The sequence below is a fragment of the Scomber scombrus genome, chromosome 4 (genome assembly GCF_963691925.1).
Source record: "Scomber scombrus chromosome 4, fScoSco1.1, whole genome shotgun sequence".
In the NCBI taxonomy this organism is placed as follows: domain Eukaryota; kingdom Metazoa; phylum Chordata; class Actinopteri; order Scombriformes; family Scombridae; genus Scomber; species Scomber scombrus.
In genome coordinates this window covers 12,922,107-12,939,225 of record NC_084973.1, presented here as the reverse complement: position 1 = coordinate 12,939,225, position 17,119 = coordinate 12,922,107, and the positions used below count along the sequence as shown (strand labels likewise).

Genomic DNA, 17,119 nt, shown 5'->3' with positions numbered 1-17,119 from the left:
CTGCGGTGGATATCTAAGAGCAAATAATACAAGGACAACACTTGAAAGACCCCGGCTGTTAGATAACTGGAGTAAAAGATGCAAATCAAGCGAGAGAGAAACAGTATCAGAGAAGAGAGTGTCACTGCAAGGACAAGCCTGAGAAATAAGTAGGGGATTGGAATTCAGTGACGGTGGTTTCAGTCGGTGAATAGCATTTAGTGACTCCAAAGGCCATGTGTCACTTAATATCAAACCCAATCGATCCCACCATCAGTCAGTGCAAGAGTTAGCCCTTACTGCATACGCATCTGCGTGTATGTGCACGTGTGTGTGTGTGTGTGTGTGTGTGTGCCTGACTTGAAACTTCTATAGACACAACTCAACTCAAAAAGAGCAACTCTTTTTTTTTTTTAAAGCTAACAAAACAAAATTTGAATAAACATTGATAACTGATTCAAAATATCAAAAAATAAAATAAATAGTTAAAATAACCAAGAAATATGCTCTATAGGAGGAAAGAATCCCAAGTGATTATAATAAAAGAGAATGAGAGAGGGGAAATGTATTATGGAGAAAAGGAAGTTTTCTTGTAGCCTTTAGTGACTTCTTCAACTTTGAAGCCATTTTAATTAACTCTGTTTATTGTCTCAAGCACTCTGAAACTTAAGCAGGAAATAGATGGATTCCTGTTTCACTTTGGTTGTGCACACACAACTCCCATTGTGAATACACATACACACACCCCAAGACTCAAACGTATGGGTATGTGCCTGTGCAAACACACACAAACACACACACACACAAACACACACACAAAAAGACACACAGTAAGGAGTATGAAAGCTATCAGTGCTGACAAAAAGACCTTTAGGAGATGTGAGAGAGAGTTAAGAGAGGCGGCGTCGCTCAGTTTCCACTGCAAATTGCCATTGCACACACTGTCTTCTCAAGGCGGCACATCTTCTCTTCCTTAATAAGTGTTAACACAATGTGCTTGTCTTCCGTTGACGCAGTGTGTGTGTGTGTGTGTGTGTGTGTGTGAGTGCGTGTGTCTGTGTGTCCCTCCTGCGCCCATCGACATCAAACCTGCCACACACCCCTCTCTTAGCACCTGCCGTGTGTTGAAAACGACAAAATGACATTTTCTCACTTATTCAGATTATAAAATTAGTCTGATTTTCACTCCCTTTCAGATTTAAACAAGGCTATCCTTCGCTCACTGGATATATATTTATAATGTAAAGCTCACTGATAATAATTTTTCATATTAATCTTAAGAAACTTTTTTTAAATGGATGGAAATTGGACATGAACTTTAAGTATGTATTTTTTTTTTTAAATATCTCAGAATTTCATCAGCTTTAAAAATGTCAATAACAATTCAAGAAATTTATTTCAGATCTTAAAAAAGAGCTGCAACTAGATGATGAATTAATACATTTAAATTTCATTTTTCGATTACACTCCAGGAAAAATCTGGTAATTTGGCAAATGATTTATATCTAGGTATATTACCTGTATTTTTATGAGTTTGTAAGTGTTTGTACATAGATATATAGCAGTAGGGGTAAAGTTGGAAAGGTAATGGATGAGGAACTATTAGAGAGATTAAATTTAGCCTTCAGACATCACAGAGACATTTGCACAAAAATACTGAATTTCAGACACACAAGTGCACATACAGACAGATGGATGACCAGATGAAAGAGGAACAGGAACGAGTAAGGGAGAGCGGAAAATAGAGAGAGAGAGAGAAAGAGGGGAGAAAGAGTGAGGGACAGAGAGGAAAGAGACAGATGGATAGTAAAATGATAAGACAAAGATAGATAGAGAAGGAAGGAGAGACAGAGACATGTAGTCTAACCGGATCCACACCAGCTTTGTGGCACTGCCCACTGGTGGCAGCCTGATAAAATAACTGACAAGACAAGTTCAGCCTGTGGCATAAAACACCAGAAGAACATGATACAATTTAATCAATGTGTGTTTAATTTCAAAACTAAAATAAAAATATGTATATTAAAAAAAACTAAACAAAGACAAAATAAGAAGCACACAACACTGTACATAAATTTTCCAAATTAGACAGAAGGACAGACGGAACAGGAAAAGCGTCTTGCACTCAACCACCATCACATCACTTTATGTGCATTTCTCCTTTCCCCTAATCCTGGTTCACAAGGCCAAAAGTTAATGGTCCAGCAACACTGGTCCACGTGTTCTGATGCTAACCCTGAGTGGCCTACAACCGTGTTTGGTCTTCAGTGCTCTTGCCCTCACCCAAACTGGTCAATAACCCTTCCTGGCCTTAAGTATTCTAATGCTAACCTCAAGTGGCCCAAGTAGCCTGGTTCCTCATCTTCAGTGTTCTTATGCCAACCCTGAGTGGCCTATAGCCTATGGCCTCTCCTTTGGAAAGCCTAATACACCTAACCGAGCTAACAGTGCTAACCTTTTCAGCTGTCCAGTCACCCAGAAGAACATTGCTGTAAAGGCGACCAGTGTCGTCAGCGTACTTAGTCTGGAGGAGCAGGGCCGCCGAGTTCACCTCTATGTCGGAAACCATCATTTATGTGAACACTGAGAGGTCTGACTTGATGTCAGGACAACACTGCTCTCCCTGCCCAGCCACTTCCTCCTCTTATTCTTCTCTTTCCATCAACCAAATATACAACAATGAGTCTGAGGCAAGTGGACAGAGCACAACAAAGCAACTGGGAAGTTTCTTCTTTAAAATACATTTGAAAACTGAAATTAAAAAATGTGTGTTTTTCCCCCCTTATGTATATGTATGTATTGGATATACCAAACCTATGTACATAGAAAATAACTGTTTTGAAAGAAAAAAGCATGAAATTGAATGAGTCAATCAATCTTTATTTATATAGCGCCAAATCACAACAAAAGTCATCTCAACTGAAATCCCACACAACTAATTTCTCCCACAGAACTAATGCTCATCATTGTAGTCTTCGTGTGATTTTGTGACAACTAAATCTTTCTGCCATACGCTGTTCTAAAGGTAGGTCATTTGGGCTTTGTGTTTTTGCGCTAACTGTCTCACACACACCGACACACACACACACACTCTGAATACACTGGCTAAGTCTGATCTTTGTTTTGTGATGTGCTGTCAAAGTCTGAATCTTACACAAATGCACACTGCAAACCTTAGGTCACCCTTCTTTTTATACTACTAAATCTCTCTCACACAGATTTCTAACATTGGGTCACTTTGCCTTTGTCCTATACACACACACTGTCTCAAATAAAACACACACACACAGTCCTCTAGCGTTGGGTCAGTCTTGTCTTTCTGCTGCAGCGTGCAGGCTAAGTCTCTTCCCATGCCCTGTGGGTGCCCCTGTGCCACCACCACACTGAGTCCCTGCCCTGGGGCCAGCGGTCAAGAGGGTCGCCCCGACCCCTCTGAGGGGGGGCACCCCGACCCCCATCACCCCGCTCCGGACGCTCCTTAGCACTCCTTTGTCGGCCTGTCCCGCACCAGATAGCACAACAAAGGCTGCCGCTGCTACGGAAACCAGCGCTCGTCTCATCATCATGATGAAACCCTTCCTCCATCATCACTTCATCTATCCACATGCAACATTGTGAAGCTCTTAAAAAAACACCAAACTCTGTTTACTATCAGAAAGGTATAGGGAATTTTGTTGTAATTAAAGAAAAATAATACCTATATGAAGCTATAATTAAACAAAATATTGTGCATAAGTCATGATTTATTATTGCAAATTTAAGGCCGTAACATGCTGTCTTAACAATATTTTCAAAACTATTTGATGGCACTGATGTGTCCTCTTTATGGTTAAAATGAATGCGGTTTGTCCACTTTGAACTTTGATGGTAACAGATCATTATTTTCCCTTCCAATTGCATTACTAGCGAATAGCGTGTGTGTCTGTGTCTGTGTCTGCATGTGAGTGAGTACACAAGTGCGAGAGAGAGTAAATAAGATGTCCCTTTAAGACAGCAGCACCTCTATTTTTCCAGTGGCGTTGTAATGAAATGAAATGTGTCTAATGTGCGGGAGCGGGGAGAAAGGCGGCCGGAGTGAGAGGGTGTTTCATCTGTGCGTGTGGAGCTCAGCGAAGCTTTGATGTGAGAGCTCTCATGTAGTGAGCAGGGCTTTGGGCACAGGGAAAAGGACAGCACTTGACAGGTACAAAGCATGGCTGATAGCGGTCACGGGTGCATGCAGTGCGAAAAGTGGATGGTATGGTTGCGTGAATTTGAGGTTGTATGTGTGGCTGTTTGCTTAATAGGAGCATATGAATGCCATTCATCGCATTGCACTTCTATTTTAATGCATTTGTGTATCTGTACGCATGCATCTAATGTCTCAGGAATCAGCGATAGGCATCTATTAAAATTGGCTCTTGGGCAGCTTATTTTATTAATTTTCTGTCAGGGGGCTGTTAAGATCAGGGCAAGCAGAATTCCCTTTTCTTAACAACCTTCACTCCACTTCCTTGTTTCAGCAATACACAGCTCCCGATTCGCTACTAAGGCTTGACTGACAAGGGGGAAAGGGTCACCCAGCATGGCATACCCAATAAGAGAAGGAGGAGGGGAGGGATGTCTGCAGGCTGCAGTTGGGTTTGAGATCTGAACGAGGCACAATGGCTGACCGAGAAGAAAGGCTAAGTTGGAAAATAAGCGAAAGCAAAGCGCTGGCATTGCATTTTCTTCGCATGTTAGGCACAAGTGGTTGAAGCGACATTAAATATAAATAAAAAAAAACATTTTACAGGAAGGAGGATGGCAGACTGTTCTTCAATAAAGAGTTAGAAAGAAGCTGAGAGGGATGTTAAATGCTGTAAAAACGAGTAATCTCTCTCTGTCTCTCTGTCAGGGCCACCGTGCTCTGTGTGACCTTGTCTGTCTCCATCTCTACATGAGCTTTTTCGGCATGCAGGGCCCCTTTATCCATCCAATCCCCCTCTTTTCTCTCTCTCTTTCTCTCTTTTTTCCCACTCCCCCTCTCCCTGAGGCTGAGATACCACACAGATCGCACAGTACTGTCAGATTAAGTCACGGTGCCCCCTTTCTCATTTTAACACAGCACCAGTCTGAGACCCCCCATACCCTCTGAGCACACGGCTATGTTTCTCTGAGAGCAGAGGGGCAGGAGAGTACTTACTATACCACAGGGGCTATGAAAAGACATGTGTGGATCTTAGGGGTGATGTGAGAAAGGATGAGACAGGATTGTCATCAGCCTGTCAGCAGAAAATCAATCATCCTCTTGATAACTACGGATACCCAGGGGGCATGCCAGAGAAGACCTAAATGTAACTAAATATCATTATCTTTCAGTTCCTTAAAAACCACACCGAAACTTAGGGAATACATGGAAAAAATAACAGGACAACAGGATGAAATTAAAACTTAGGTTAAGACATGATTTGGCTGAATAAAGTGGCACAAATCACACTACATACACATGAGATTCATCTCATAAAAGCTCAACTTACATTTTTTTGGATCACACTGCTTAACCCCACATCCCTGTATGCTCAACGAATCCATTGAGCAGCCAACACAAATGTTTACATAGGAAAATGAGACACACTGAAGCTCCATCTCCCCCATCTGTCCTCCGAGTTAATGTTGAACAAATTGCCCACTGCATTGGTATCTCCTCTCATAAAGAGTACACATTTAATTAAGTTTCTCTAAATTCAACTTTTCACTCTAAGTTCAAAGACTATATTCGGTGTTTGCTTCCACTAATGTAGTCATTCACTAATTCGGTCAAAGTAAATAAGACTGTGGTAATGATTATCTTTTTCTTGATCTTAATGAGTACAAACAGTTTAGGTCATAATAAGAGGCTAACCTTTTTGAGCTAGTCAAGTAGTTGTGCCTGTAATAAGCAGCAGAGTTTTTAACCTTGGCATGAATGTCTGGGCTCATTTGGATATTGTTTATATGTGGAGCTGAATATTTATAAATGAGTTCAAAGTGGAGCAGTGGGGTGGAGGAAGTGAAGAGAATAGCACAGCTTCTGATCCCTGATGCCTCAGCTTCTTTTCATGCTCACATTTACATTTCTTTCTCTCTGTTTCACTTTCTATTCCTCTCTTCCTGTCTTGCTCCTCCCGACCTGTCTATTTTCAGCACCTTCATGAAAGGATAGACATAATGACACTCACACAAACTGTTGAGTAACTCGCTCAGTGTGATGCCTACGCTCGTTTATGTATTTATTTCTATACTCAACGTCACTGAATCTGTGACTTTGTTCAGTCACTATCCACGCTTGATGGTTGATCCGAGAGGAAGCATCCAAGTATCTGGGCTGACACTGCCACATAAACACAAATAAACACACACACGCACACATGTTCCCTGACACACACAGAGTTCGGAGGCCTGCTTCATCTGCTCTCAGCACGACACACGCAGAGGGAGGTGCAGAGTTGGGGGTGGAGGTTGGTAGATTGGGGGTGGATGTAGCATTAATCACCGTCCAGGTGGAAATTGTCAGAGCTATCGATCGTGCAAGTAAATGTTACACAAGTCATTTGTCAACTTTTTTTTTTTACACAGGAACAGCGTGTCATTCGTAAAGACTCAACTGTGAATGTAAACTCTCAGACACTGAAATTTAGAGCTGTGTCACCACATGGGAAATCGGCTCCATGGTCACTTAGCAGTCAACTAAATGTACTAATGTTTCTTAAAGTTGTATTATTTATTTTTAAATTGCAATCTTTTAACAATTAGGGGGGTTAAAAACAGAAATGTAATGTTGCTTGGGCTGGTGATCAAATCAGTTGCATAATAAATTAACATATATTTCCAGTCTAGTTTAATATTATAGTATAAAACATGTGCTTGCCACATACACAAAAAAAGGAAATACAGTAAGCAGGAAGAGTTCTCATCCCACAGAGGGAAAGCTATGGGGAAATAAATACAGGAGGCTTATTCTGATGCCGTTAGCATTTTGATTTATATATTCTATATTGTCTCCCCTAAGCATACACATGTATTTTTAATGAGGGCACAGAGAGATATAGATCATGGAATGATAGGTGCCTCCCTGCCCTCCTGCCTAACTATTTAATGTATAAATCAGGGAGAGAGGAGAGAAGAGGGGGGGAGGCAGAAAAGCTACAAAAAGAAGGAAGACAGGAGGAGTCCCAGGAGCAACCCTGTCCTGAAGGCCACTAATAACGGAGCACGGAAGGAAGAAAGACACAGCCTGAGTTCAGTGAGTCCTAGGAAGGAAGGAATATGATCTCAAATTAAAATGATGATTATAATGATGCTCATTTAATTTCAAGAACTAAAAACATTACTACATAAGACTAGACAAAAGTAAGGCACGTGACCTCTGCCATAACAGTAGAATATCAATTTCTGATGATGATAACAGTGACTGCGACACTAAATGACAACAAACAGTGACTGTGCATTTATGGTAAGCTCGACTGAAGTAAAGACATTCCACCAACATGCGAATTCTTAAAGCGCGCCCTCGATGAATGTTTCTACTTCACCATCTGGACAGGTAGTTAGTGAGTTAACACACATGAATACACGGTGGGTGCGAGGCGCATGGCCATATGTACAGACTGAGTCAGTCAGGGTCAATGGCAGGACACATTTAAACACTGCAGACACATGAACACATGTATGTGAGCATGTGCATGCACAGACCTATAGGAAATAATAATACACGAGCACATGTGTGTGCCATGGTGAATTACAAAGATTTTTTTTTAACAGTACAGTAGATCCATCTGTTTAAAAAAATGAAATAACTTTGTGATGATGTTTTAATAGTTAATAGTTGCCATGTGGAATGTACCATTCATTTTATTTTGAAATTAGTATATAGTCCTTTATAAAATGTGTCAGAGTGCTGCGTTGGGTGTCATCTCCCAGTAATCTACACTGTGTCGGTGAATAATGAGACCATGCTGTTGCATCCAGGGTATTAATCTTACTGAACATCACAGGAACACTATGACCTCCATGGGTCAAAGGTCAAAGAGGAATCCCTTCACCCCTGCCCTGTTATTGTGACCTAGGAGGGAGAGCCACAGAGAGAACTGGTGGTCCTGCTGACGATGCTGACTGTTGCTATGTGAGGCGTGTGTATGTGAGATATTTCATGTTAAATGTGACCTTTCACGAGATTAATTCTGATATCCGATATGTGTAAATTCATTTCTATCTGCAGTGGCATTGTATATTGTGAGAGTGTGACAGGCTACAATCATGCAACCGGCAATACATTTGAAGGCCACAGCACTAGCACTCACACTCACAACCACAATGACACACACAGAGTCCAACAGTCCAAGAGAGTCTGACCTCTCTCTAAGTGGGGCTGCACCACAGGTCCTCGAGTCAGGGGAGGTCGCCACAGCCAATCACAAGCTATGTTTGAAGTGTTAAGGGTAAACACTGTGGCTTCTCTGTCCTGCCATTTACTCTGCTTATTTTCACAGGATGTATCTTAGAAAAAAGGGGTGGTAGAGAATATTTGTGTGCCTGTATGAGTGTGTGTCTGTGTGTTCCAGCACATTTTCCATAGTGTCATTACCACATGGCTGGGTTTATGCTCCACAGCACACACATGGAGCTACGCATGTATGTTGGAATCCCCTTCATCCTCTCACCATACGGCCAAATACACGTGGAGAAATCCATGCTATGGCAACTAAGGAAACCATGCATGGAGCAATAGACATTTTCCTATTAACCCGATGCAGCCTTCAAAAACGGTTGAAAGCAATTAGCCATGGAAAGCGGCTGTAAAACACATCCTCTCTCTCTTCAGTTCTCTTTCACACACAAACCAACCCTCTCAACTCCACCGCCACCGCAATTCTCACTAGAAGCTCTTTCAAATCTACTACTTTTTTTAAGACCACCTGTTGTCTATTATTTTTACATTCTGCTTTTCTCATAAATCATAACACTAGGTAATTAATCAAGCTGTCAAAACAGGGACTGGAGGTCACGTGGAGGGGTCGGAGGTGGTTGCAGGGCCGATGGAGGTCAGGGTCACACTGCATTCCTCATTATCAAGTTGGGATGGGAGAAGGGCCGAACAAACAAAAGCGAAAGCAGATGGGGGGGTGGAGGGGGGTAGATGAAAAAGAGAGCAAGAGAGACAGAGAGAGAGAGAGAGAGAGAGAGAGAGAGAGAGAGAAAGAGAGAGAGAGAGAGTGAGAAGGAGAAATTGACAAAGAAAAAGTGAAAGAAGCTGTCAGCTGCCTACAAATGAAGACAGGGGAGGCAATTCTGAGAGGGGAGACATCACATAAAGAGGTGGAGAAAAAAGAAAACGGAAAAAAGGAGGTACAAAAAAAAAGAACAAAAGAAATCTAGAAGATGTTTCTACTGTATAGACCTGAAATTGGCTGCAGAGAGGAGAAAGAGAGAAGAGAAGGAGGTAGGGTGGTGTGGCTTCTTCGATGAGAAAACAGGGAATCAGCTGTGGAAGTATGATTGTTATCTTGTTCTCTGTCCTAGTGTGTGTGTGTGTGTGTGTGTGTGTGTGATGAGGCAGACTGATATCTTTCTCAGGAGTGTGTATCGGTGTCTCAGTGGGTTGAGAGTCAGTTCAGAGACACCAGGGCCACGGGCCTGGAGTGGCATCTCACCGACTCCACAATACACACTGCTGATTAGATCACACTGATTAGACTGGCACGTATACACACACATACACGTCTGAATAAATGCCTACAGACAGACAAAAAAGCTGAACAAATGTTCTGTCTGTTTCGTAGCCATTATTGTGGCTATTATTGAGCAAAATTTGAAAAATGATCATATTGATCAGTTAATGTTTTCCTATGTTTCCTGGTTCACTCAGTAATATGAATTATGGAATGTGTGGCAAAATGTGTTGACAATCAAGTAAAGTGAATTATCCAATTATGTCGGACATGATTGCGTTATGTGAAGTTATGGGTGCACTTTCAACATGATGAAGAAACAGGAAAAAAACCAAACAAGCACAATGCTCAGTGGGGGGGTTGAAAGACTAGGACAGACAACTGAAATGGCGGCGAGAGGAAAAGATAAAAAAGGAACTATTTAAAAAGTGCAAATGCCGCGGAACTACTCGTGCTACGTTCACGTCCCCCTCCCTTAGCGTGGGGCATGAATTCTCAGGCGTGGCTCGCTCTATCAAAAACATCACTCTTGAATGAGGCGCCGACCATTGCGCAAAATTAGCTGTCACCCTTTCCTCAAAATCTTTGTTAATCTTGTTTCCAGTGTTTGCGGATTTATCAGCACATGCATCAATGTCAGCTCCTTGGTTACTGAGCCGCACTACTTGGGAGAAGATATAATTAAAAATGTTTGGGGCGTAGGGGTGGGAGGGGAGTGCTAGGAAAGAAGGGGTAGAGTCGCGTGTGTGTGTGTGTGTGTGTGTGTGTGTGGGGGGGGGGGGGGGGGGCGTTGGGAGGAGGAAGGTGAAGTCTTCCTCTCGTCTCGTAGTCTCCCCTGGGAGTCTGTGGAATACAGAAATTGTGATAACAGACAAACGGGCTGGGCCGCACCTCTCTTCCTCTCTCTCACTCTCTTGCTCACTCTCTGGCATCACTTGGGTCATAGTGACAGTTGCTCCACTAATCTGGCCATAGTCAGGAAACGGGTGTCATTGTTAACAGCTGCATGGCACAAAGGAAAATAACAGCCAAATGCATCCATCTAGTGATATCACTGCCTTGTCAACCATTTGATGCAAACCTAACATGAGCTATTCACACAGGGGTTTCATGGCTGAGGAGAAAAACAATCAGGAAGACAATCATACAGCACATGCATGGACTCTGCCGCTGTGGCTAAATGAGAAGAAAGATCCATTATTGGCATATTCAGTGCAACTTCTCTGATTATCTAAAAATCTGCTTGTATGTTCACAGACTTAAACTAAAACACATTGACATCTGGAGGGGCGGTGATGAATTACACTGTGCCACCACAGCTTGATCCTTGATATATTTCCAGCACATCTCTTATTATCATGTGGCTTTTTCCAAACCATCACTTGCCCATCCAGCTCATGTCAAGGGACAAGGGACATCATGCATTAGAAATTCAACGTCCAATTCTCTCCTTCTCTCAGTCACAGATACAAACACACACCAGGCACGCATATACACATGTATTAAAAAAACCCACCCACAGCCCTTTGGGAGTGCGGTTGTGATGCCGAGACATCCCGGAGAGCTGTGCCACAGCACCAGCAGGTTTCAGGGCTGTGTGGACAGAACTCTGGCCACAGACATGACAGCTCGGGAGACAGCTCGGGAGGATGACAGACACATGTTTAAAACATAGCGCATAAATGCAAACCCCTTATGAGATGACACCTATCGTAGGGGCCCTCTGTCTCTTTCCCAAAAGACTGGGGTGTCAAAGAATGCGACAACTGTGCACCCTTGTGCCTGAATATCCATTACAAAAATTGGAAGGAAGGGCACAGGACAAACTGTGAGTCTGAATCTATTGTAGACGCAAATGGCTGTTTACAGTTTAGCTTGCATGTGGTCATGCTAGCAGGAAGGGATTAGATGACAGTGCTGGACTTTTAGAAAGGCAAGAGGTATTTAACCTTTCTGATTTCTCTCGCATTATGGTGGGAAGCAGCCGTGATGATCTAGACAGAAGTTCACAGGTCCTGGAGGCGAGAATACAGCTGCACCATGGCAGAGGCATTTCTTTGCCATGTGGTTGGGGGTGGACCAAACATCTCACTATACCTGATTCAACATATCAGCAGTGCAAGCAGAGGTTTTTATCCATGCTCACATATTCTCTTCTTCTCTCCTCCTCTGGCTCTTCTTCATCTCTCTTTTCCTCTTCCATCCAGGCCTTTAAGTGCAGTCTGGCAGGTTTGGCTGGGAGGTCGCGTATTCCCCCTCTTCATTAGCGAGAAAATGGACTCTGGTAAACGCTTGTTAAAGCCCTTACCTACACTCCCCCAGTTAATGGGAGTGATCCATTTGTGTCCGTTTCTGCCTGACAAGGCTTTACTGGAAGATTAATAGTGCGGTGTCAGGCCACGGCCACCCTCTGTCCCGTTCTCATTTCCTTTCTTCTGGGACGCACACATGCAATAATGGAGCCTCGTCTTTTGTTGTAACACCATGATTAGCCAGGGAAGAAAAAAACAAAAGAGAGAGAGAAAGAATGGACGAGAGGAAGGGAAAACAAGAGGAATCTGAGAAAAAACTTGTCCCTTCATGATGTGGTACATGTGTAGGTTTTAAGACTGTGAATTACAGGCACTTGACAGTGGCAGAGTGATATTATTAATTAATCTCCATGTGAGGTGAGAAGAGATATAATGAATCACTTATGGATAATTCTTCTGTTTTAAAGGCTGATCCAGAGAGAGGTCTTGGAAAAAGTTGAGGATGGAATGTATGACAGAAACAGAGACAGAAATAGACAGAGTAAGGGAACACCATGGGAGAAATAATAGAGAGAGAAAAAAAAGACAGAGAAAAGCGAGAGAAAAAAGTGGGGAGAAGTCCTTAAAAGGGCCACCCAAGGTTTCGTCTATCACCCAGACCCCCCAGCCATCCCTCTTCCTTTCGGGGATGACACTGTCAAGTGCTCTGTCCCTTCACCGGGTGAACAGGATAATCGCTCTTAATAATTACATGGACATTCCCGGGAAGTCTGTCCTATCCAGCAATTCTTCAGATGAGAATTCCATGGTGTAGAAGGCTGAAAATGTGCCATATAAATCTAGAATTAAAATCTCGATTTTTTTAATTTATATTTTATTTATTTAGTCTTTGTATTTTATCTCTCCGGGTCTTTTCTTTCTATAGTGATTTCTCTGATGGGCTACTAACAATCTGGTAAACATACAAACAAATACAGACAGCGACCTGAATCGCAACCCCCTCCTCACTACCAATGGAGAGCAGGGTGTTTCTCAAACCAGAGTATGGGGGATTGGGCTGGTGGTGTCTCATTAAATTCTTGGGATTGTCTAATTGTCTTTCGTGGACCTCCGAGAGACTAGTACATTATACTCATTGCAATTAACTAAACAAAAGAGATGAACCGCCCAAGCACTGGGGACAAGGCAGGCTAGGGGAAGCAAGCCGTCCAGCCGGGACCAGCACAACAAAACACAAACACACACACCAGAAGAGAGTGCAGAGAAACACTAAAGAACAAGAGAAAAGATATGAAGGAGAGCATAAAAATGAAGGGGGTAAAAAAAAAAGGGGGAGGGAGATGAGTGAGGTCTAAGACAGATCTTGGGATTGGCCAGATGTCAGAGTTGGGTGGGAGTTTGGGGTGAGGCGGGGTGAGTCGAAAGAGGAGGAGGGTGTCTGTGCTCATTTGAGACGCACCTTTGTGCTGGACCTGTCTTGTTTACTGCACTACAGCTTAGCAGTGCGAGGGTCCTATTCAGGGTCCAGGCCTTTCAGAAGGTACTGAAGGAGCCCTTAAGCCCACTTAACTACCATTTTCACACACTCTGCCTGCTCTCCTCTTTGTCCTTGCCTCCATTACATCAAACGCAGGAACAAAGGCGTGGAAAAGAAACTGGGACTGGCAGAATGGCGCCCATCACAAATATTAATTTGAAAAGGTGTTGGAGAGTAGAATCTACTTTTATGCACAAGGACAACTTGGGATTTTTTTCCCTACCTTGTGGGGTTGGGGGGGGGGGGGGGGCCGCAATGAGCTTGGTTTTCAGGCTAAAGGGGAGGCTGAGGACTTGCAGCACAATTATCCAAGAATAAGGGGCTTGAGACGTGGCACACTGCTAAAGAATGAGCACACACAAGCGCAGAAACATGCACGCGCACTGCCTATTAAATAAGCTCCAAACATCAGCCCTCATTCACTTGCCAGAGCTATTAGGCAGAGCAACAAACTCAAAGAACACACACACATACATGTGAAGAAACCATGCAGCAGTTGGCATTAATAAAATTAGAAGGAATCTATAACTCTTCTCCTGAAAAATATACATGATATAAGGCACTATAAAAAACTAAAACACATACTTGATGTAAATTTATAGAAGGTGGATATAGAAAAACAAAACATATATTAAGATGTTTGAAACAGCGCTTTCATTCAGATACACCTGATTGAAGTATATTTGCTGGCAAGCAAATGGGTTTGTAAAACTGACCTTGAATTGACTGGTGGAAAGATAATTGTCTGAACTAGAGGTAATCCACAGTCCACCACTCTTATTGCTATTAGCTCAGAAACACACACAAGCTACACACATACACATACACACTCAGCACAGGAGCAAAGCGCATGCTTTTTCCGTGGAATGCTGGTCAGATCACATGAGAAAGTGGGGTGAAAAGTTTATGCTGCCATTACCCATCAGAAAAAAGTGTGCAAGCCTCTTTCTGACATTGTACCCCCCACCCCCCCACCCCCACACAGTTGTAACACACACTTCCCGAGTTCACGGAGTCATGGCCAGGGTAGTGGTATGTTGAAAAGCCCATCCTGTGTGTGGACATGGTGTATCGTTCGAATCTGCAGGATACAAGCTACGCGGTCCCACCCCCTCCTCCATCTCATTCTACCAGCACTCCAGGTCTCATTGCTGGTCAAACCAAACCCTGGCCTGCCCTGGCCCTGGCTCTCAGCAGGCTGGCTTTCACCCAGCTACTCTGGCTGACCCTGCAAACATGTGGTCAACTTGGGCACCCTCAACTCTCCCAGGTGTAAGGTGGGAATCGGTGGATGGAAAAACAGGAGAAAGATGAGGAGAAAGAGGACACAGGGCTGGCTCAACATCTAACCTTTATGCAAAAAATAGATATGTGCTGAAAAAATAAAACACGTAATAAATACGTATTTAATTCAAATATTTATATTACAAGGTTGATGTATGGTACCACAGTGAAAGGTAGAAGCTGCAGTGTGTGTTTATGCATATGTGCTTACAATGACCAGCATGAGTGCAAGCACAGAAGATGTCCAATCACCCGTATAGATACTCCTGAGAGGGAGGGAATGCAATAGGGGGAGTGCCCATTTTGATCTCTGACAGAGCTGCCACTGTCAGAATCAAACCCAGCTCAGTGGGGTGGCGAGCAGGGAAGGCAAAGCCACTTGATGGGGGGAGGAACACTCCATTCACCCGTGCACCACCCCCCTTCAAAAACATACACACTTACAATTACTCATAATCTGCTTATGATGCAGGCCTACGGTGGGTTTGCTAACATGACCACAGTGAAAAAAGAGACGAGTGCAAGAAAGAGCGAGAGAGATTGAAAGGCAGAAAGGACAGTCTCCAGGTGTCCAGTAATAGTGGTGACTGCAACGGTTTTACTTTGTGTTATTTTCATCTGCCACACACTGAGGCTTAAACATTTCATACAACTGCTTTGCTCCCAAGCTTCAAAGAAAATAAGAAAGGAATAAAGAAAGGGAAGACGGAATGAAACTGGATTTTGAATCCTGTGCATTTAGAGAGTGTGAGTGAACAGGATTTAAGCAAATACGGTGTAAAGAAGAGTAAATACAAAGAAAAAGGATGTTAAAAAAAAGATGAGGTTTTGTTTTCTTGCTCATTCAGCTGCAGGATGTATGAGAATCTCTGGAAAGGAACCCTGACCTGCTGACATACTCAAATGTCGTGTTCAACAGATTTCTTTAAATGTGAAAAAATGAATGAAAAAACATTAATTTCTAAACTGACTGACATATAATTGTGTTGTATGTATGTTTCTATTTTATTATTAAAATAGAAACATATTTAACAGTGCGGTGGGGGGGGGGGGGGGTAAAGTACACAGTATGTTTGTAGTCCTGAATCCTGCATATTTTTTCACAGTGACACAACAAATAGTAATTCTTCTTTTAACGCAGACTTACAATAAAGGGATTTTCTGAGCGTTCATCACAGTACGTTGCTTAGCAAAGGGAAGAAGGATGGATATAAGGATGGTTACAAAAAGAAGGAATGGATTCATACATCCTATATTTACTTTTGTTTAAAATGTAATGTGAGTAAGTGACTTTGACCACAAAGTCACTTAAACAGAAAGTTAATGCAAATGAATCATTTGTAAAGTTTATTGAAGAATAAGTTAATGATCACAACTAAGTTGTAGAGTAACAATAACTAAAAATGACTTCCTCTTTCCATCCCAAAAACGCTGCTTAGCTTAAGGACAATAAAGGTAGATGGAAAAGGAGGGAGAGAAGGGTATGTCTGTCTGTTTGTGGTCAGATACAGGTTACAGAACAAGAGAATGGAAAAAGACAAGAAGAAAGTCTAAGAGGTGAGGATACCACCACAGCAGTGTGTCTCGGGGGAAGAGTGGTGGGTGTTTCATGACAAAGCCGTCTATTTCCATAGGCTCTCTGTGCCTGATCTCCTTCTAGTCCCTCAGAGCCACGGCCTTGATCTGGGCAAACAGTGTGTGTGTGTGCGTGTGTGTGTGTATATATATGTGTGTGCATTTATCTACTCACATCATTTCTAAGTTGATGGTACTGAGTCACAGCTGGTATGCAGTGCTACAATTTCTTATCCATCCACTCTTTTATAGACTCTGTATCAGACACAGTAGAATGAATAGCCCCGTCTACACTAACGATTGCTAATATCACTGCATTTTAGCATTTAAGCAGGGGGAACCTGCAGGGGATATGAGATGAGGGAAGAGTCCATAGAAATGGAAAGACAGCCTGGAGGGAGATCAAGAGGAGAAGATGAATGGTGAAAATAGTGTGATGGTGTGAGCTGAAGATGACCATGAAGGTACAAATCCAGCTCAATCCATGACTTGATAATATGAAAATAAAGATCTCTTCAAGAGATGGGTAGGTGTATTCTATGACATTAATTACGGTATATACGATTTCTTCTGTTTTTAATATGGAACTCAAGCAAGACAGACAGCCGAACAGATAGGGATAGATAGACAGACAGATAGATAGATAGAGAGAGAAGAAATACTGACAACAAAACAGGGCCCAATTAAGTCAGATGGAGAGGGGGGAGTGAAGGGGAGAGAGACAGAGTAGATCTAGCCTGACAGTATACTGCCACCTATGTGTCTGATCTGGGAAGACACTCCCTGCTGCTCAGACATCATATTTGTCGTTCAAGTTTCATATT

General features: G+C 42.7%; 1 protein-coding gene across 1 annotated transcript in view; it reads right to left on the bottom strand.

Moving 5' to 3' along the window:
- arb2a (ARB2 cotranscriptional regulator A) overlaps window positions 1-17,119 on the bottom strand; it is a 152,981-nt gene that overhangs the window by 94,125 nt on the left and 41,737 nt on the right. The window lies entirely within an intron of this gene.